The 22,524-nt window shown below is 42.7% G+C and overlaps 2 pseudogenes; one reads left to right on the top strand and one right to left on the bottom strand.

Moving 5' to 3' along the window:
* Positions 1-5,920: 5,920 nt before the first annotated feature.
* On the bottom strand, positions 5,921-6,565 carry LOC148212285 (secreted RxLR effector protein 161 pseudogene; annotated as a pseudogene).
* A 9,945-nt stretch (positions 6,566-16,510) lies between these two features.
* On the top strand, positions 16,511-21,123 carry LOC148212284 (uncharacterized; annotated as a pseudogene).
* Positions 21,124-22,524: the final 1,401 nt, after the last annotated feature.

Below are 22,524 nucleotides of genomic sequence, written 5' to 3'. Positions count from 1 at the left end.
CCGTATTTTGGAGAACCAGTGGATAGAGGAAAAACCTCTATTCAACTTTCAGATCAATAAATTTTTGCGAAAAATGTTTTTCCCTTCTTATCCGTTGTTGAAAGAACAAAAGTAAAGGAAGGAAGTCTTTGTATCTTGTATTTTCTCTTTGTTTCATTATAAAGTTTTTCTTATTAAGAGAATGTTTTTGAAAACGTTGAAAAAAAAAAGAAAAAACAAAAAGAAAGAAAAAAAAACGTTGAAAGAAAAAAAAAAGAATTACGCAGGCGCCTGGCGCCTGCCCTGTTTTTCCAGCAATTCGAAAATATTTTCCTTCACGGTTTGGGTTTTAATTTTCGATAATATGGGCTTTATCTTGGGTCAAACATTAATCTTCTATGATTTAGCTTTAAAAACTTCTCTTCAAATTTTGTTTCTCTAATCCTATTTTGTATTCAAAAATTTTTTTTTTCCTTTTAGGTTTAGGAAACCTAGTTGAACTTAAATCTCAATCCCTTTCCATTTAGGATTTAGTTTGGGGAAAGCTTTAAATAGACCCATTGCCTAAGCTTTACAACTCCACCAAAACCCACACAACTCTCTTCTTCCCCTTGTTTTTTCGGCAAAACCCACTCCCTTCATCACCCTTGTTTTCGATTTTCAGCCACCACCAAAAAGAAGAAGAAATTTCCAGCATTTGCTTACATCTATGGCTTCTTCTTCTCAACATACTTCACTTCCTACCTCTTCTACTCAAGCTCCAAATGCCACAAGCATTCCTTTTCCACCATTGGAGAACTTCCAACACCACATGGTTTCAGGTTCTAGGCTAGCTGCTGTTCGGGGAGGAAACCCGCTTCAAACATTTGAATGTCCTCCATCCCAAGCTCCTACACAACGTCTTATAATGAGCCCACATGGTTATGTTAATTTTCAGCAACTACCCACCCTTAATATACCTCAAAACAGTGAGTTTAGGGCTGAAAATCCTCAACAACTTCCTCCAATGATCAATCCGGGTATGTACCAACCGTTTATGTTTAACCCGGTTCCTTCCTATCATTTTCCCTTGTCCCAAATGCAAATTCCAGCTAGTGTTCATCCTTATGGAATTCCAAACCCATCTACTCTATTTCCTAGCCTTCCACCTTATTATGGAATGGGTCATTGGGTACCTCCACATAATTATGGTATGATTTCACCTAGAGTTTCCCCACCACCTCAACTTCCATTCCTAGAAAGAGGACCTCAAGCACCCCAATTGAACCCTAACATATCGAGTACCTTCAACATGGGACAACTAAAACCCTTAGAGCCTCCTAGGATGCCAACCCCAACCAATATGTCAATGGATGCAGGAGATGAGCATGGAGGAGAGCAAGAGAAGAGCTATAGCCATAGGCTAGAGCCCGGGGTGTTGATAGGGCAAAAGAGGAAGGGCAAGGAGGTGATGATAGACCCAGAAATTGAGGAAGATGGGAGTAGTAGGCGTCTGACGCCTAAGGATTCATCTATGGAGAACAGGGACGAGGAGCAGTTTTATTCATCTCCATTGATTATTACACCGGAAGATGGTAATGATGATTTTCTACTGGTTTCACGAGGACATTGTTCAAATATGCCGGAAACAGAGGATACCGAGAACGAAGTGGTGAGAACAGATACTCAGAAACCTTCCCCATTGGATACACCTACAGAAGGAGCGTTTTGTAGTCACCAAGAGTTGCCTACTGGGGCAACTGGATCTACTCCGTTGGCAACGGATGAGTATGTCACACCGATGGCCACTCTACTAGGGGTAAGGGATGCTCACACTATTCCTTCTAATGCAGTTAACCCGCTTGGGTGTGATACAGGTAGATCCAAGGTTGGGGAGAATAGTACTCAAGAATCTACCAGCGAAGAAGATCTTGAGGACACGCAGACGGTAAGGGAAATGTTTCAATACAATAGGCGGGAGAAAAAGAGTTCAAAACATCGTGCAGTTCAGGCTAAGAAGCCGACAGTGCCCATGAATGAACCTAAAACGAGAGCTGCGAAAGCTAAAGCAGCTGAAGCTAAGAAGAAGGTAGTGGCACCTGGGCCAGTTGATACAATTGAACTGGACTTGTCTGAGGGAGAGGAGGTCGAGACAAAATGGAACGCGGCAAATTTAGCCACTCAAACTTCATTAATGAAATCCCGTAAGATTATGACAGAATTGGGATTCGATCTCACTCTAGGAGATGTGCCTGATGATTGGAGGGAGACCGCTAGAGACAAAGAGTGGAGACCACTCATTCAGCCCATACAATGTGAGGCTTTGGAGTTAGTTAGAGAGTTCTATGCTGCTGTCCATCCCCAGTCACATATAGCCATAGTGCGCGGGAAGGAAATACGGTTTGATGCCACTCAGATCAACTACACCTTCAACATTGAGAATATCAGAGATGCTGTGGGCAATAAGATGTTAGTGACTCCGACTCTAGCACAGCTTGATGAGGCTCTAGCATGTGTTGGGAAGCCCTCGGCTACTTGGGATTTGACTACTCATGGCAAGGTACGACTAAAACTCGAGGATGTTTCCCTAGCTGCTGCAAGATGGTTATACATAGTCAAAAACAGAATTCTGCCAACGGAGCATGATGAGCATGTCACTCAGGATAGGGCACTGCTGGTTTATGCCATGCTAAAGGGCATAGATGTGAATTATGGAGAATTGATCAATACTAGTATCCATGAGTGTGCCCACCGGACACGTGGTAAGCTTTATCACCCACATTTGGTCACTTCTTTATGCTTGCGACAAGGTGTACAGCTCCATGAGGATCGAGTTAAGAGAGATGCCCCAATTGTGGAGGAGAAGAATATTCGGCGTATTATCGCCCATGCGTTACAAAGAAGGGAAGGTACTGAGATGTCTCCTACATCGGAGATCCGTCGTCTTCGAGAGGAGAACCAACAGCTGCGAGATCAGGTTCGAGAAGTCATGCAACATATCTACAACTTGAGGGCTTCATTGGATTTTGCGGTTTTACCTTCATGGCCTCCAGCGCTAGCTGCTATCCTTGGTCATCCATCTCCCAGTACTGACACTGATCCTAGTCCACAACCTCCGACTTCATGAAGGGGAGGTTCCTTCTTTGCTATTTTTTGTGTTTTATTCTTTTGGTTAATAACGTAGTTTGCATATTCTAGCATTACTACGCATGTTTTTGTATTGATTATGTTTCGAGCTCAGTTGAAGCATGTATAAATTAGTATCGTTTATCTTCTGATCACTTAAAGTATGCCTTCACTTAACCTTTGTTTAGCTTTTCACATGCCTATTTTGAAGCATCTGTGCTGTGCATGTGATTTCATGTCGATGATGATTATAAGAGATTGTTGACTTTTCTGTTCTATGCCTGACTAAGCTTTGAGCTATTTCTTTTGTTTATGTGATAAACTCATTTTCTTTTATGTCTTTTTGATCTTTACAGACTTTAAGCTTTTTCTTTGCCCCTATATAGGAAGTCCTTGTCCTTTTCACTGTTAAGCTTTTTTTCATCCGATGTAAAAGTCTTTTCCCAGTGAGGACACTGTCTCTCTTAAGTTTGGGGGGGACAGTCGTTGTGTCAGTCGTTGTTTCAGAAAGATAAGGTGTTATTTATTTAAAAAATCATGCTATTTTCTTTTGAAAAAGAGTCAGTTCGAAAGAAAGAAAATGTTGAAAAAGCACTTAGCTAAAAGAAATAAAAAAGAAAGAAAGAAAAAAAAAGTTGCAAAAGAGTAAAAAAACAAAAAAAGTATTGTTGAGAGAAAATAAGAGTGGGGAAAAGACTTGTGTTAGAAAGAAAAGAGTGGTAAAAACAATGAGAGTTAAAGAAAATGTATTTATGATTCCCGAGTCCTACTGTAGACACCCATTTAGTTTTAGGTTGGGTGTTGACTTTGAAAATAGCAGTAAGGATGGTGATAAGTGACTTCGTGTTTCTCATTGTCGTCGTCTTATGACCCAGCTGTAGTTTCAAAGTCTTTCTACGAGTAGCTGTGGTTGAAACCGATGTTAGTGTGTGGAAACCTCAGGGGCTAGTAGCCGGTCTTTCAGATGTAAAAGTCTTAGTGTAAGGAGGGAGTGTGCAGATTCCTTAGGGGTATTTGAAAACGTTTTCTGTTTTTGAAAGGAAAAAAAAGATTTTGAAAGAGAAAGTTTTTATCATTTCAAACTTGGTTTATAGTGACTAAGCTTACAAAGGCAATAGAATGGTAGGCTTTGACATCTTTTCCCTGAGACAATTTATGATTGAACATCGCGGTTGCTTTTGCTTTTCCTTGTCCATGTGTTAGAAAGCTGATTAAAGTTGCTAAGTTTTGCTTGAGGACAAGCAAAAAGTTAAGTTTGGGGGTGTGATTACGCTTGTTTACATGCGTAAAAAGAAGGTTTTAGATGCTGTTTTTACTATGTTTCAGCTTTGTTTCGGATTTTTCTCGGTCGTTTGAGTTCCAATTCATGCAAAATTCATATATTATGGGTTGTGGTTGGCTTATATTGTATTTATGACATTTTAGGACCATTTGGGAGTGCAAATTAATCAAAAGAAGCAAAAAGACGGAAAAACCTACATGGGAGGCGCCAGGCGCCTGGGAAGCCTGCAGAAAAATTGGTTTTCTTCCAACTTTGCCCTTAATGAAACGCGTCTTCCAATGCGTTTTGGTGGTTCCAACCGATGCATACGTGTAGAAGAAGTGTTCCACTATCAGTTTGAGCACGATTTGGTCAGTCAAAAGAGTTGGAAATGGGTGATTCACCATCGTTTTAGGACCTACCTAACCAATTATGCACAGCTATAAATTCCAGCAACTTCTCCACCAAATTGATCAAGCCTTGCTTCCTTCTCTTGATCATTTTTAGTGTTTCTTTGTTGCTTTCTAAGTACTTTTGAGTTGCTTTTGGTTTTTAAATCCCGAGTACTTTACATTCTTTTATTGAGCTTTGTTTTGTTTCCATTTGTACTTAGTTATTTTTCTACTTATTCAAATATATAAAAATCTAGCACTTTGCTTATCTTCCCTTTGCCTTTACTTTATTTTTAGTTAAGAGAGCTGTGTTTTTGGAGGAAAGAGCATGTGACACTCCCTCTTGCTTGAAAGAGAAGGGCGAAGCTCTAAATCCCGATAAAAACTCTCCGTTAGTTAACTTTTGTTTTTCACACATGCATTCCACATTCAACCATTTTACTTGCTGTATTTTCTTCAATATGTCTTTCTAAATTCCCGTCTCTAGCCCGGTTATGGATAGTTAGCCTTTTATGTCTAAAAAGGGTTGCTAAGAAGTAATGTTTTTGCTTTCCATTCATTGCTCAACATGTTTTCCCAAAAAGTTAGGATTTAGAGAAGGCCACTGTAAGTCTTAACAAGTCAATACTGAAAAGGTTGCTTATTTGCATTGTTGAGTGGTTAAACCGAGGAGAGGAGCGCCTTAGACATAAGGGTTCCGCTTAAGTAGCCTAGACATAGGACCTTAACCCGAGGTTGCGACTATTTCCATCTTAAAACTAAGATATATCTCATAATAGACATATTAGGGAATGTCTTAGGACTTTGAACTTGCTTAGACATAAGTCAAGTGAGAAGCGTAGTCGTTGGTTTCTAAAGTAAAATGCATATTGTCCTTAGCATGTCCTTGATTCTTTGTTGGCTAACTTGAAGTAATTCGGGCTAGGTTTTATCATTATAAGTCCAAACCATTATTTGTGACCACTTCCCATTTTACAAGAATCACTCATTCCAACATTCACTATTCTTTAAAACTTTAGAGTTTGGAAATTGTTTAGAAGTCCTCGAGGATCGATACTTGGATACTCCATCCATTTTATATTACTCTGACAGGTGTGCGCTTGCATCTATATAATTGTTACCACGCTTAGTGCGTGCGTTCAGCATAAACGCCCAGTCATAGTCCTAAACTTTTTAGATGACTCTAAAAAACACTAGCCGAGAGGGCCTTCGTAAACGGATCAGCAATGTTGTGCTCAGACGCTATTTGTCTTACACTAACGTGTCTTCTCTGCACAATTTCTCTGATGAGATGGTATTTGCGCTCAATATGCTTTCCGCGCTTATGGCTTCTCGGTTCTTTGGAGTTCACCACTGCCCCACTGTTATCGCAATATAAAGTGATGGGCAGATGTATGTCTGGAACAACTTCTAGATCATTTAGGAACTTCCTAAGCCATACTGCTTCCTTGGCTGCTGCGCATGCAGCAACATATTCTGCTTCCATTGTGGAGTCGGGAATGCAGCTCTGCTTTATACTTCTCCACACTATTGCTCCTCCATTAAGAGTGAACACCGATCCCGAAGTAGATCTCCTTGAGTCTATATCAGTCTGAAAATCGGAGTCAGTGTATCCAGTAAGGATCAGATCCTTATTTCCATACACGAGCACATAGTTCCTTGTTCTCTTAAGATACTTGAGTATATTCTTAACAGCAGTCCAATGTGCATAACCGGGATTGGACTGATACCTACTGACTATCCCTACTGCAAAGCATATGTCTGGTCGGGTACATAGCATTGCATACATCAAACTCTCGACTGCTGATGCATAGGGAACACGTCTCATATCCTCAATTTCTTAAGGTGTCTTAAGACATTGTTCCTTCGACAGATGTATTCCATATCTGAAAGGCAGAAGACCTCTCTTGGAATCTTGCATCTTATATTTAGACAACACTTTGTCTATATAAGATGTTTGAGACATAGCTAGCGTTCTGTTCTTTCGGTTTTGAACTATTTGGATACCTAGAACATATTGTGCCTCTCCAAGATCTTCATTTGAAATTGGGTTGCAAGCCAATTTTTTATGTCAGTTAAATATCCTACATTATTCCCAATAAGTAGGATGTCATCTACATATAAAACAAGAAATGCTACCGTGGAGTTCATGATCCTGTTGTAAACACAAGATTCATCAATATTTTGTTCAAAACCGTAAGACTTGATCGCAGCGTCAAATCTCATGTTCCAGGATCTGGATGCTTGTTTTAATCCATAAATGGATTTTTTAAGTTTGCAAACTTTTTGTTCCTGACCCTGTTCTACGAACCCTTCTAGTTGGAACATATAGATACTTTCGTCAAGATTACCATTCAGAAAGGCAGTTTTGACATCCATTTGCCAAATTTCATAATCATAAAAAGTGGCAATGGATAAAAGTATCCTAATAGATTTAATCATAGCAACAGGTGATGTAACGCCCCAGGAATTTCACCATTTCCAAACAGGGACCGTTACTAAAACTACCTATAATTTTCACATAAACCAGAGAATTATCTTCACAACAATACTAAGCGATAAAGCTACCACACGTCTCGGCGCTACTCTAATTTTCAACACTCACAAGAGCTTGAACAATTAGGACAACAACACCAAAGATTTAAGAGAAACTCACATCCTATACAGATAAACCATTTAATGCCGACTTCACATTAAACAAACCCTTCAAGGAAACCTTTACCAACTATAAACCATCCACTAAATGAATATTAACATCTCGAATGACAATGAAGTAAAAACTAATTCAAGTACGTTCAACTTAAACAATGTATTCATAAATATCCTAACTAGGTTACAATCCCGTAACTCAAGAAGCTAACAAAATTAATGCTCTAAAAAGAATAATGAATCGGCAACCTTACAACATCCTTTAGACAATAAAACTAAACAAAACCAACCACTAACAACTCAACTACAAGATTTAATAGCCACAACTATCCGAACTATAGGAAAATTAATTGCACGCAGCATAGCTAATGGTCTTTCCGATCAAGCCTCCTCCTCGCCATCACCATCCCAAGAGCTAGTTCGATACCTGCAAATTGGAGGGGAAAAAGAGAGATGAGTACAACCACAGTACTCAGTAAACAGCCCTTATCTGAAGGGTCACACACAAACAGCATACTTATCAAGGAACAACGTGTCATGCTTATTAAAGAATCAACACACACACATCATGCTCACCAAATCATGAAACATTCATAGTCATGCTTTTCATCACATTATGCATTCAAACATAGACACATTCTATAAAATTCGGTGACAACCACAACCAGGAACACATTAACTACCAACCTCTAGTCTCCCTAACATCTCAAGTACCCCTACCCTTATCACAGCTATCCTAGCCTTCCACAGTTAAGTCCTTCGAGTAGAGTCGGCCCCTGACCATTTATACCCAGAGCCCCAACACTGTTGCATCGGCCCTCGACCATTTATACCCGAGGCCCCGATGACTTCACCATCTATTGGCCCTTGACCATTTATACCCAAGCCTCCAATAGTTTTCCTTCCAAAGGACTCCTCGTATCGACCCTCGACCATTTATACCCGAGGCCTCGACACTCATCCTTATCCAATATTGGTGTATCGACCCTCGACCGTTTTTACCCGAGGCCTCGATACTCCGTTAATGACGTATCAGCCCCCGACCATTGATACTCGAGGCCCTGACACTCACTCCTTCACTCCACTAGTGGCGTATCAGCCCCCGACCATTTATACCCGAGGCCCTGACACCCATTCTTTCATTCCTTCCAACAATCCAACTTTCACCAGAGTCTTAATATATACTTTCTTTTACCACTAACCCTGCATCTTTCAACTCACAAGTACAGTTCAGCATGCTTTCACAACTTTATCAACTTCCTAATAACGAAATGATAACCCAATCATGCTCAATATCCAACATCAGTATTTAACAATTATTACTAAAGATAATAGCTCACTAAACACGCCGAACAAAACATACATATCCAGGCAACAAACATTTCCACAGCAAGACTCACAGTTTAGCAAAGCAGAAAACTCACCATTTTTCATCGACAAATACCCAACACCATTCCAAGTATATCGATTACCACAACAAAAATTATTTAGCACAATGACATCACAAAATTAGCATTAAACATCACAAAATCAGCACGTTAGAGACCATCGAGCATACATTAACACACACACACGCCCCTTGTCTACTTACTTTGTTATGTCTCAAAACTCTCATAAGAGTCCTACTTGCTACTACGCCATGCCTCATGCATCAATAATCTCATAACAGTCTAGTATGCGATACACCAAATGATTATATGTAAAACCAATTAATTTAAAATAGTCCAATGTGATCCAACAGCTCCAACAGGCATCGTTCATAGAAAAGGCACAACCAACAACTTAACCAACGTATAATTGATAGATACCCAGCATACATCAAACACAACCGATTTCTCATAAATATTCAATATGTTTTCGACACAACAGATTATAGTACCGGTATACAAATTTCATTATGAAAATCAATTAGAACATCACAACAATTCAATCATAGTCATCTAAGATTACTTGGCTACAATTTACTCACACAACCACATAATTTTCCCTAGGTATATCGACAGTTTTATCAACAATGACGTCTACTAAATGATGACAACCACAAGCAACAAGCAAATATCACACATGAGCACACGAGCAAGCAACCATATCATATCAGCACACAACAACCAATCCCTCCAGTAAGAAACTACTTACAACCATTAGCCAATATTCATAAGACACAATTAACTTACATATTAATAAATAATAAACACACCGAAAGCACCACACAATTCATACATATTCAATCAACAAACATCCCCCAAGTAAGAACTACTTACAAACAAAAGTCCTAAGGCTCTTAAGCTTGTCGAACACTTCCTAAATCAAAAGAAGTACGATCTCTATGTTAGTAACCGATTAGAAACACTTAAATATAATTGAAACCGAGTTTATGTGAGTCGTTACCTACTAACTCACACTAAGACCACTTGGGTTGAGAGTGGGTCGATGTTGAATGAGCTCGGCACTTCAAAACTGAGTTCGAAAAGCCTCGAGCTTGTTGCTCCTACGCCGAAAAGGAATGGGTAAGGCTGATTTGAGTCCAAAAAGAAGTGGGTCAACACCGAAACAATGCCGAACGGGGTAGGTCTTGCAAATTGGCCTCATACGAGGTGTGGGTCACCGCCTAACGTCATTGAAACGATGGAAAAACGTCAAGACTCGCTGGCTTCACGAACCTAAGATGTTGCTGCTGCTGCTGTCCAAAACTGATGCGAACGTGCCGTGAGTCGTGGGTTGTTGCAGTACAAAGCCAAAGGAGCTGTCGCGCACGAGGTAGTCGAAACCAAGACGCGCCGCCACGAAACTGGTGCAGGACGCCGGAGTTGCCGCGAATCATCGTGTCTGAAGCAGAGGTCGCCGGATCTGCGCACCGAAGGACAGCGCGTGGCTTGCTGAGCGTCAGATCTGGACGAGCTTTGGATGAGATCGTGCCACCGCCGGCTGTACGTCGCGCCACCTCAACTACAGACCTCGTCGGAAGTGCGTGGAGCCGCCGGGTCTGCCGCTGTTAACAAGAAGAAGTGCTGTGGGAATCGAACGCCGTCGCTCGTCGGAGGGGTGCCATCGCCGGTGAGGATTTGCTGGAGAAGAATAAGCAAAGGGAGGGGGGCTGGCGGCTGCAACAAGAAAGGGGAGAAACGGGAAGAAAGAGATGGCTAGGGTTTGACTTGTTTCTCTTTTGATTTCCTTTGTTTTTGTTTTTTTTAAACTAAAAGCCCAATTCCCAAATTAATAGAAGGCCCATGGGTTTGAAGAAACCAAAATTCTACTTTCAAACAATATAAACTCAACGATCTTCAATTAAAACAAAAGTAAAACAAATAAATCTAAGGCCCGAAGCGAAAATCCTATAGAAAACACTCCAGTAATTAAATTAAACTCACAACAACCCAAAATGAAATCCAAGAGGAAAAAAATTAAATTTCCAAAAGTTTAATTAAGTTTTAATTAAAATCTCTTGTCAAAATTTTAGAACTTAATTATCTAAATCAAACGAAAATAACTTGATTCAAAATTATCCAAAATTAAAACTCCAAAATAAGAAGTTCCAATAATTTCACTTCACGAAAAAAGGAAGAAATCCAAAGGCCCAATTTTAAATCATAAAATAAACGAGTCAAAGAACGCGGGGCGTTACAGGTGAAAAGGTTTCTTCATAGTCTATCCCTTCCATCGTGTGTAACTTTTTGCTACTAATCGGGCTTTATAGGTTTGTACCTTTCCCGAATGGTCTCTTTTACGCTTATAGATCCATTTGCAACCGATAGGTCTTACCTCATCTGGTTTGTCTACAAGCTCCCAGATCGAATTGAAGTACATAGACCCCATTTCGAGGTCCATGACTTTGATCCACTGATCTCGATCAAAGTCATACATTGCCCTTTTATAGGTCAATGGATCCTCTAAGCATCATTAGGCATGGTGACTTCAGTTTCAATTAAACCCATATAGTGGTCAGGTTGTCTTACAACTCTGCCACTACGTCGAGGCTCTCTCATCTCTTGAGAAGGACGTGACGGACCAGATGTGCTTGGTCTATTATCAACTCTTGTTGATGGACCAGCCTGATCAACAACTCTTGTTGATTTATCAGTAGCATCTTTTGAAATCTCTTCTAATACTAGTTTGCTGCAGGGTTTATGATCTCGTATGTGGTCTTCCTCTAGGAATGTGGCATTTGTCGATACAACTACTTTTTTATCTTCAGGATCATAAAACAGACCACCTCTCGTTCCTTTAAGGTATCCCACAAAAAGACACAATTTTGAACGACGTTCCAATTTCTTAGGATTTTGTACCAACACGTGTACTAAACAACCCCAGATTCGAAAATGACGTAAACTAGCTTTGCGCCCAGTCCATAACTCTTAAGGTGTTTCTCAAACACTTTTAGAGGGAACGTTATTCAAAATGTAAGCTGCAGTCTCTACTGCAAACCCCCAGAACGAGTTAGGCAATTGAGCAAAACTCATCATGGATCGAGCCATGTCTAACAATGTTCTGTTTCTTCGTTCAGATACACCGTTCTGCTGAGGCATTCCTGGTGCAGAGAGTTGTGACTGAATTCCATGTTCTATCATATAGTCTTGAAATCTCAAGTCCATATACTCCCCACCTCGATTTGATCGAAGTGTCTTAATTGTTTTACTTAATTCGTTATCAACCTCGGTCTTAAACTCCTTGAACTTTTCAAGGGCTTCAGACTTGTGATTTATCAGGTAAATGTAACCGTACCTAGAATAATCATCAATAAAGCTGATGAAATATTCATACCCTCCTCGAGCTCTAACATTCATTGGTCCACAAAGGTCTGAATGTACGAGTTCTAAAGGTTCTTTGGCTCGATGACCTTTTCCAGTAAAAGATCTCTATAACGCCCCGAGTCCTTCAGGTTAGTTAGTCTCGAACCAGGAGATTTTTTTTTTCATTCGATATTAAATTGATTGTTAATTAAATTTATCTAATTTATCAGGCTCTAAAAATCCAATTAAATTACTATTTACCAAACTTTGTATGTTGGGTCTTGTTTTAAGGGAATGGACTCCTTCTTCTTTGGGCCTGGATGCCTGGGCCTTCATTGAGGAAAAATTGGTTTTAAAACAAAACAAAAGAAAAATTGGTTTTAAAACAAAACAAAAGAAACGAATAAAATAAAAAAAAAGAACCCTATCTTTCTTCTCCTCCTTCAACCCAGCACCCCCCCCCCCCCCGTTTGTTCTTCTTCATCTCCCCAACCCATTCCCGTTTTCCGGCAACCCCGACGGTGGCGGCGGCATAGCAGCTTCACGAACAGCAACCACTTGGCGGCGACGAACTGTAGATCCACGAGCGGCGAGGCCTTCAGGCGGCGATCGACGGAGCAAACGCGCAGGTTCTGCAGCAGATCGGGCGATCCCGAGCGGCGGCGCGAGACTCTTTCCTCCGGCGTTGTGTGACGTCGCGGCGGTTCTGCGCACGGGTTGAGCAGCAGCGGTGCAACCTTCCAGTGTTCGAAAAGCGGCGGGCGGCGACTCTCGGCGCTCCGTGATTACGCTTGTTTACATGCGTAAAAAGAAGGTTTTAGATGCTGTTTTTACTATGTTTCAGCTTTGTTTCGGATTATTCTCGATCGTTTGAGTTCCAATTCATGCAAAATTCATATATTATGGTTTGTGGTTGGCTTATATTGTATTTATGACATTTTAGGACCATTTTAGAGTGCAAATTAATCAAAAGAAGCAAAAAGACGGAAAAACCTTCATGAGAGGCGCCAGACGCCTGGGAAGCCTGCAGAAAAACTGGTTTTCTTCCAACTTTGCCCTTAATGGAACGCGTCTTCCAATGCGTTTTGGTGGTTCCAATCGATGCATACGTGTAGAAGAAGTGTTCCACTATCAGTTTGAGCACGATTTGGTCAGTCAAAAGAGTTGGAAATGGGTGATTCACCATCGTTTTAGGACCTACCTAACCAATTATGCACAGCTATAAATTCCAGCAACTTCTCCACCAAATTCATCAAGCCTTGCTTCCTTCTCTTGATCATTTTTAGTGTTTCTTTGTTGCTTTCTAAGTACTTTTGAGTTGCTTTCATTAGTTGCTTTTGGTTTTTAAATCCCGAGTACTTTACATTCCTTTATTGAGCTTTGTTTTGTTTCCATTTGTACTTAGTTATTTTCTACTTATTCAAATATATAAAAATCTAGCACTTTGCTTATCTTCTCTTTGCCTTTACTTTATTTTTAGTTAAGAGAGTTGTGTTTTTGGAGGAAAGAGCACGTGACACTCCTCCTTGCTTGAAAGAGAAGGGCGAAGCTTTCAATCCCGATAAAAACTCTCCGTTAGTTAACTTTTGTTTTTCACACATGCATTCCACATTCAACCATTTTACTTGCTGTATTTTCTTCAATATGTCTTTCTAAATTCCCGTCTCTAGCCCGGTTATGGATAGTTAGCCTTTTATGTCTAAAAAGGGTTGCTAAGAAGTAGTGTTTTTGCTTTCTATTCATTGCTCAACATGTTTTCCCAAATAGTTAGGATTTAGAGAAGGCCACTGTAAGTCTTAACAAGTCAATACTGAAAAGGTTGCTTATTTGCATTGTTGAGTGGTTAAACCGAGGAGAGGAGCGCCTTACACATAAGGGTTCCGCTTAAGTAGCCTAGACATAGGACCTTAACCCGAGGTTGCGACTATTTCCATCCTAAAACTAAGATATATCTCATAATAGACATATTAGGGAATGTCTTAGGACTTTGAACTTGCTTAGACATAAGTCAAGTGAGAAGCGTAGTCGTTGGTTTCTAAAGCAAAATGCATATTGTCCTTAGCATGTCCTTGATTCTTTGTTGGCTAACTTGAAGTAATTCGGGCTAGGTTTTATCATTATAAGTCCAAATCCCAAATCCAAACCATTATTTGTGACCACTTCCCATTTTACAAGAATCACTCATTCCAACATTCACTATTCTTTAAAACTTTAGAGTTTGGAAATTGTTTAGAAGTCCTTGAGGATCGATACTTGGATACTCCATCCATTTTATATTACTCTGACAGGTGTGCGCTTGCATCTATATAATTGTTACCACGCTTAGTGCGTGCGTTCAGCATAAACGCCCAGTCACTCCGCGGCGGCGCGGCCCCTCATCGCAGCGGCGCTCGACGAACGGCGGTACTGCAGCGAAACGGCGGCAGGATTGGTACGTACAACGGTGTTTAGGACGTTTGGCGGTGACCCACATCCGTTCGAAGCTCGACTTAGTCTACCTACATCTTGGCGAGTTAGATCTGGGAGACCCACATATATACAAAGTCGGTGTTGGTGGTAATGCGTCATTCGAACCCTTTTAGAGTTAATTTCGTCGGATAAATAGCGTATTAACGTGCTGTATTTTCTGTTTCGGTGTGCTTAGGGTGAGGTCGACGTAAAACTTAAGGGTGAGGTTGTGGGTAAGTAGACAAGGGGCGTGTGCGTGTGTTAATGTATGCTCGATGGTCTCTAACGTGCTGATTTTTGTGATATTTAATGCTAATTTTGTGATGTCATTGTGCTAAATAATCTTCGTTGTGGTAGTCAATATATTTGGAATGGTGTTGGGTATTTGTCGATGAAAAGTGGTGAGTTTTCTGCTTTGCTAAACTGTGAGTATCGCTGTGGTAATGTTTGTTGCTTGGATATGTATGTTTTGTTCGGCGTGTTTAGTGAGCTATTATCCATGGTAATACTTGTTAAATACTGATGTTGGATATTGAGCATGATTGGGTTGTCATTTCGTTATTAGAAAGTTGATAAATTTGTGAAAGTATGCTGAACTGTACTTGTGAGTCGAAAGATGCAGGGTTAGTGGTAAAAGAAAATATATAGTAAGACTCTGGTGAAAGTTGGAACTTTGAAAGGAACGAAAGAGTGGGTGTCAGGGCCTCGGGTATAAATGGTCGGGGGCTGATACGTCACTAACGCAGTATCGAGGCCTCGGGTATAAATGGTCGAGGGTCGATACAAGGAGTCCTTTGGAGGAAAGACTATTGGGGCCTTGGGTAGAAATGGTCAAGGGCCAATAGATGGTGAAGTCATCGGGGCCTCGGGTATAAATGGTCGAGGGCCGATGCTGCAGGGTCGGGGCCCTGGGTATAAATGGTCAGGGGCCGACTCTACTCGAAGGAGATAGCTGTGGAAGGGTATGATAACTGAGATAAGCATAGAGGTACTGGTAATATTAGAGAAGTTGGAGTTGGGTTGTTAACATGTTTCCTGGTTGTGGTTCTCACTAATATGTTACGAAATGTGTATATGTTTAAATGCATAATGTATTGAAAAGCATGATTACGAATGTTTCTTGATATAGTTGAGCATGACGTGTGTGTGTGTTGGTGAGGGCTACTTACGGAGTATATTTCATATACTCACCCCCCCTTCTACAATGAATTTTTCAGGTGAAGGACTCGTGGGTGACCATGGTGATGGGACGGAGGAGACATGACGAAGGAGGACCATAGGCTGCTTAGTTACTCCTATTTAGTTTAAGTGATTTGTTAAGGCCTTATGTTATGGCCAATAAACGGTTTATTCGTATTTGAATAATTGAGAGATTTTCCTTGTTGTTAGTTTCACATCGGGATAGGTGGCTATTCGAGTTTTATTCCATTTATTTAGATTCATATAGATTGAGAAATAAACTTGCCTCGTGAAGCGGTTCACGAATCTTGTTGAATGTTATTCTATGAGATTGATTTAACGCTAAATTGATGAGGATTGGAACTTGATTTTATATGTTTGTTTGCATAGGAAGTTGGCAGGGTGTAGTCGGTCGGGGTTAAATTTAATTAGTTGTGTAGTTAAAGTGACCTAGAGATGTGCGGGAAATTCTGGGTCGTTAAAATTGGTATCAGAGCGGAGTTGTTCTTATAGACTGTCCTAGAATCTAGGTCGTCAGTGTACGGTCGTTGTCAGTCTCCTCGTCATCACCAGGTACGTTTCCGAGTTCTGGATGTTCGATCATGAATGTCTTACATTGCTTATGATTGAGATATTATTATTGACTGATATTAGATAGGTCGGTGTGTTTCTTGGTTTATTATGTAGACTATGCTTGAATTTTGCACTTGTGTTGTGCCCCGGTTAGTGTGTTAATGACCTTAGTTCTCTATTCTCTGTTCCTTTAGACAATGGCTTTTAGACGGAACAGGAGAGCTCACAACTACGAGGATCCGAACCCTAGAGGTGAGGAAGCAGCGGATCCAAATGTTCCCCCGGCAGTTCCTGGAGGGGTAGCACCCCCGGTCCCGCAGGCAGCACCTTAGGGAGTTCCCCAGGTGAATCCCCAGGTGGCGTTACTAGCTGAGGCATTGCAAGTATTGCTGGATAATGTGAATGGAGCCGGTGGGGCTCAGGCGCAGCAGCCTCGCCGGGCACAGATTCAACAAGAGGAGGTCCAGTTTATCAGGTATTTCAAACGCTTCGGGCCACCCGTTTTCAACGGGGTGAGTGAGAGGCCTACTGCAGCCGAGGAATGAGTCGGGGAGTTGGAAGCCCTTTGTGTATATTTGGGATGCTCCGACAAATTCAAGGTCTGGGGAGTAGTGTTTATGCTTCGGGGAGAAGCAGTAAACTGGTGGGAGTCGGTGGCGGCAGCGGAGGATCACGCCAACGCACCCGTCACATGGGCAAGGTTTAAGGACCTACTCTATGAGTACTATTTCCCTGTGACTGTCATGAACGAATAACGGACAGAATTTCTCCGTCTCACTCAAGGGAGCCTAACTGTGGCCCAATACGAGAGGAAGTTCACTGAGCTGTCCCGTTTTGGAATGCAATATATTCCTACTGAACAATTAAAGATTGACAAGTTCATTGACGGTTTGCGTAGGGAGATCAAGGGGCTACTTGTTCTCAAGGAGCCAACTACTTATGAAGCAGCAGTCAGGTGTGCGTTGGTTATGGACAAATGTCTCGAGGAGCCTCAGTCTCAGCAGGTGATGGGCTCCAGCTCGGGGGTCAAGAGGAAATTTGCATCGTTCTCCTCCAGTCAATCCTCGAGAGGACACCAGCAGCTTGTGCAAAGGCAGACTGTTTCTCCGGTGTGCCCCTCTTGTAAGAAGAGCCATGCTGGGCCGTGTTGGGCGGGAAGGAGAATATGTTACAGGTGTGAGAAGGAAGGACATTTTGCAAGGGAGTGTCCGATGACCGGCTCGAATACCCAAGCTTTAGGCCAGAGGATCCCTGCGACGGCGGCAACTCAAGGTGGAACCCATAGGGCGCGCATCTTCGCTCTTACCAGGGGGGATGTTAAGCATGCCGAGGCGTGGTCACAGGTAGCTTCTCTTTACGAGTCTTGAGCTGTATGTATATGCTTGTGTTTTTATTGCATGCGTGTTACTTTTGCAGGGACTGTTTTAGTACTCAGTATGCCTGCTTACGCTTTATTTGACTCGGGGTCTAGTCATTCTTTCATTGCTTCTACCTTTGTTCGACATGCGGACCTAGATCTAGAATCGTTAGGCTTTTTGTTGTCGGTATCCACTCCGTCAGGATCTGTGCTGGTCACTAGTCAAGTGGTGAAGGGAGGCCAGCTCTCTTTCGATGGTCAGACCGTGGAGGTGAAGTTAATTCAACTGGATATGCAGGATTTCGATGTGATACGAGGCATGATTGGTTAGCTGCTAACCAGGCTAATATCGATTGCTCGAAGAAGGAAGTTAGCTTTCGCTTGCGCTCTAGACAAAACTATACCTTTAAAGGAGTCAAGGCCGGGGTCCTGAGGGTGGTGTCGGCATTAAAGGCCAGCCATCTTCTCCAGCGTGGTGCCTGGGCCTATTTGGCTAGCGTTGTGGATGCAAGGAAGGTTGTGCCGAGCATTGAGGCGGTTCGTGTGGTTAATGAGTTCACTGACGTGTTCCCTGAGGACCTCCCTGGTTTGCCTCAGTCCCGCGAAGTGGACTTTTGTATATAGTTGCTGCTAGGGACGGCTCCCTTCTCGAAAGCACCCTATCGAATGGCTCCGGCAGAGTTGAAAGAGCTGAAGCTACAGTTGGAAGAATTACTCGACAAGGGTTTCATCCGCCCAAGCGTATCCCCTTGGGGTGCGCGCCGTGCTCTTTTGTTAAGAAGAAAGACGGTTCTATGCGACTTTGTATAGATTACAGAAAACTAAACAAAGTTACGGTTAAGAATAAGTATCCCCTACCACGCATTGCTGACCTTTTTGATCAGCTTCAGGTGGCGAAGGTGTTCTCGAATATAGATTTGCGTTCGGGGTACCACCAGTTAAGGCTAAATGAGGCCGACATCTCGAAGACAGCGTTCAGAACAAGGTATGGGCACTATGAGTTTGTTGTGATGTCTTTTGGACTCACAAATGCTCCGGCAGCCTTTATGGATCTAATGAATCAGGTCTTTAAGGAGTATTTAGATTCTTTTGTCATTGTGTTCATCGATGACATCCTGATATACTCCAAGACTGAGCAGTGTCACGAGGAACATCTCAGACAGGTTTTGACTACATTACGGGGAAATAAGTTGTATGCAAAGTTTTCGAAGTGTGAGTTCTGGCTGGACAAAGTGGCTTTCCTAGGACACATAGTCACCAGGGAGGGTATTGCAGTAGACCCCGCCAAAGTGGAGGCTGTTAGCAATTGGCCAAGACCTAGTTCCGTTACAGAAATTCGTAGTTTCCTCGGCTTGGCTGGTTATTACAGAAAGTTCATCTAGAATTTCTCTCGGATAGCGGCACCGTTGACGCAGTTGACTCGTAAGAATGCCACCTTCACTTGGAGCAGCGAGTGTGAGGAGACTTTCCAAGAACTGAAGAAGCGTTTGGTGTTTGCTCCGGTGTTAACCGTCCCCGACGAGACGGGAGGTTTGGTGGTTTACAGCGACGCCTCACGAAAGGGCTTGGGATGTATGCTGATGCAACATGGGAAAGTTATAGCTTATGCTTCTTGGCAACTGAAGGCGCATGAGCTTAACTATCCCACTCATGACTTAGAACTAGCAGCAGTGGTCTTCGCCTTAAAGTTGTGGAGGCACTACCTTTACGGAGAGAGAATTCAGGTCTTCACGGATCATCAGAGTTTGAAGTACCTTTTCACTCAGAAGGAGCTTAACTTGAGACAGAGGCGGTGGTTAGAGTTGGTGAAGGACTATGATTGTGAGATTAGTTACCATCCGGGTAAAGCAAACGTGGTGGCTGATGCTCTTAGTAGAAGGGCGGCAAGTGTGGCATCTCTTGTTGTGATTTGCAGTCCAATGCACAGCGAGTTGGAACGCTTGGAGGTAGAGCTGACGGTGGATGATGTCTCCGCGCTGTTGGCTCGACTCTCGGTGGAACCCAGTCTGAGGCACAGGATCATTGTTGCCCAAAAGGAAGACCCTAGCTTGGCCAAAGGCTTTAGTATGGTGGGCCATGAGGATTTCACTATCTCGGGTGAGGCAGCTTTGCTTTTTCGCGGAAGGTTGTGTGTGCCAAAAGATTATTCTTTGAGGAAGAACTTATTGGGAGGGGCACACAATACTCCATACTCGGTCCATCCAGGAAGTACCAAAATGTACCAATACCTCAAGAAACATTACTGGTGGCATAACATGAAGAGGGAAATAGCTCAAATTTGTTAGCAAGTGTTTGACTTGCCAACAGGTAAAGGCTTCAAGACAGAGACCTGCTGGATTGCTGCAACCTTTGAGCATACCAGTCTGGAAGTGGGACGATGTGGCTATGGACTTCATTACAGGACTACCAAGGACGGTTAAGGGATTCACTGTGATTTGGGTAGTTGTAGATCGTTTAACCAAGTCTGCTCACTTTATTCCCGGCAAGGCCACGTATACAGTAGAAAAATGGGCGAAACTGTAATTACAAGAAATGGTCAGGCTACATGGTATACCGGTATCCATAGTGTCCGATCGAGACCCGCGTTTCACCTCGACTTTTTGGCGGAGTCTACACAAGTCCCTAGGCACTAAGTTGGACTTTAGCACGGCGTTTCACCCCCGAACCGATGGTCAGACGGAGCGCGTGAACCAGGTTTTGGAGGACATGCTCAGGGCTTGCATGTTAGACTTTGGGGATAGCTGGGACAAGTACCTCTACCTAATAGAGTTCGCTTATAATAACAGTTTTCAGGCCACGATTGGGATGGCCCCATACGAGGCACTGTATGGGAAGGAGTGCCGGTCCCCAGTTAATTGGGACGAAGTCGGAGAAAGAGTTCTCTTGGGACCGGATTTGGTGCAGGCGACTAACAGTGCCATTCAAAAGATCAGGGGAAGGATGCAAGTCGCACCGAGCCGTCAAAAGAGTTATGCGGACGTCAGGCATAGGGAGCTCGAGTTTGTGGTAGGTGAACTGGTGTTTCTTCGTGTGGCACCCTTAAAGGGGATTTTACGATTTGGGAAGAAGGGCAAGCGCAGTGCAAGGTTCATTGGGCCTTTTGAAATTTTGGAACGTATCGGCCCAATCGCGTATAGGTTGGCCCTGCCACCATTGTTGGCAGCGGTTCACAATGTGTTTCACGTGTCTATGCTGAGGAAGTACATTCATGACCCTTCGCACGTCTTGGACCCTGAACCATTACAACTAGATGAGTCCTTGTGCTATGAGGAGGTACCCGTTCAGATTTTGGCAAGAGAAACCAAGTTGTTGAGGAACCGGACGATTCGCTTGGTTAAGGTTTTATGGAGAAACCACCAAGTGGAAGAAGCTACTTCGGAGCGGGAGGACGATATCAAGGCGAGGTACCCTGAACTATTAGAACAGTCAACTTTCGGGGACGAAAGTATTTGAAGGAGGGAAGTCTGTAACGCCCCGAGTCCTTCAGGTTAGTTAGTCTCGAACCAGGAGATTTTTTTTTCATTCGATATTAAATTGATTGTTAATTAAATTTATCTATATTTATCGAGCTCTAAAAATCCAATTAAATTAATATTTACCGAACTTTGTATGTTGGGTCTTGTTTTAAGGGAATGGACTCTTCTTCTTTGGGCTTGGATGCTTGGGCCTTCATTGAGGAAAAATTGGTTTTAAAACAAAACAAAAGAAAAGAATAAAAAAAAAAGAACCCTATCTTTCTTCTCCTCCTTCAACCCAGCCGCCCCCCCCTCCCCGTTTGTTCTTCTTCATCTCCCCAACCCATTCCTATTTTCCGGCAACCCCGACGGCGGCGGAGGCGTAGCAGCTCCACGAACAGCAACTACTCGGTGGCGACGGACTGTAGATCCACGAGCGGCGAGGCTTTCAGACGGCGATCGATGGCGCGAACGCACGGGTTCTGCAGCAGATCCGGCGATCCCGAGCGGCGGTGCGAGACTCCCTCCTCCGACGTTGTGCGACGTTGCGGCGGTTATGCGCACGGGTTGATCAGCAGCGGCGCAACCTTCCCATGGCAGCGTTTGAACAGCGACGACCGGCGACTCCCGGCGCGGCCCCTCCTCGCAGCGGCACACGACGAACGGCGGTACAACAGCGAAACGACGGTAGTATTGGTACGTACAGCGGTGTTTAGGACGTTTGGCGGTGACCCACATCCGTTCGAAGCTCGATTTAGTCTACCCACATCTTGGCGAGTTAGATCTAGGTGACTCACATAGATACGAAGTCGGTGTTGGTGGTAATGCGTCATTCGAACCCTTTTAGAGTTAATTTCGATGGATAAATAGCGTATTAACGTGCTGTATTTTCTGTTTCGGTGTGCTTAGGGTGAGGTCGACGCAAAACTTAAGGGCGAGGTTGTGGGTAAGTAGACAAGGGGCGTGTGCGTGTGTTAATGTATGCTCGATGGTCTGTAACGTGCTGATTTTTGTGATATTTAATGCTAATTTTGTGATGTCATTGTGCTAAATAATCTTCGTTGTGGTAGTCGATATACTTGGAATGGTGTTGGGTATTTGTCGATGAAAAGTGGTGAGTTTTCTGCTTTGCTAAATTGTGAGTATCGCTGTGGTAATGTTTGTTGCTTGGATATGTATGTTTTGTTCGGCGTGTTTAGTGAGCTATTATCCGTGGTAATACTTGTTAAATACTGACGTTGGATATTGAGCATGATTGAGTTGTCATTTCGTTATTAGAAAGTTGATAAATTTGTGAAAGTATGCTGAACTATACTTGTGAGTCGAAAGATGCAGGGTTAGTGGTAAAAGAAAATATATAGTAAGACTCTGGTGAAAGTTGGAACTTTGGAAGGAACGA

This window comes from Momordica charantia (genome assembly GCF_013281855.1).
Source record: "Momordica charantia cultivar OHB3-1 chromosome 3 unlocalized genomic scaffold, Mcharantia_2.0 BLBB01000003.1, whole genome shotgun sequence".
In the NCBI taxonomy this organism is placed as follows: Eukaryota; Viridiplantae; Streptophyta; class Magnoliopsida; order Cucurbitales; family Cucurbitaceae; genus Momordica; species Momordica charantia.
The sequence above is the reverse complement of the archived record's forward strand: the minus strand, read 5'-3'. Positions and strand labels throughout refer to the sequence as shown.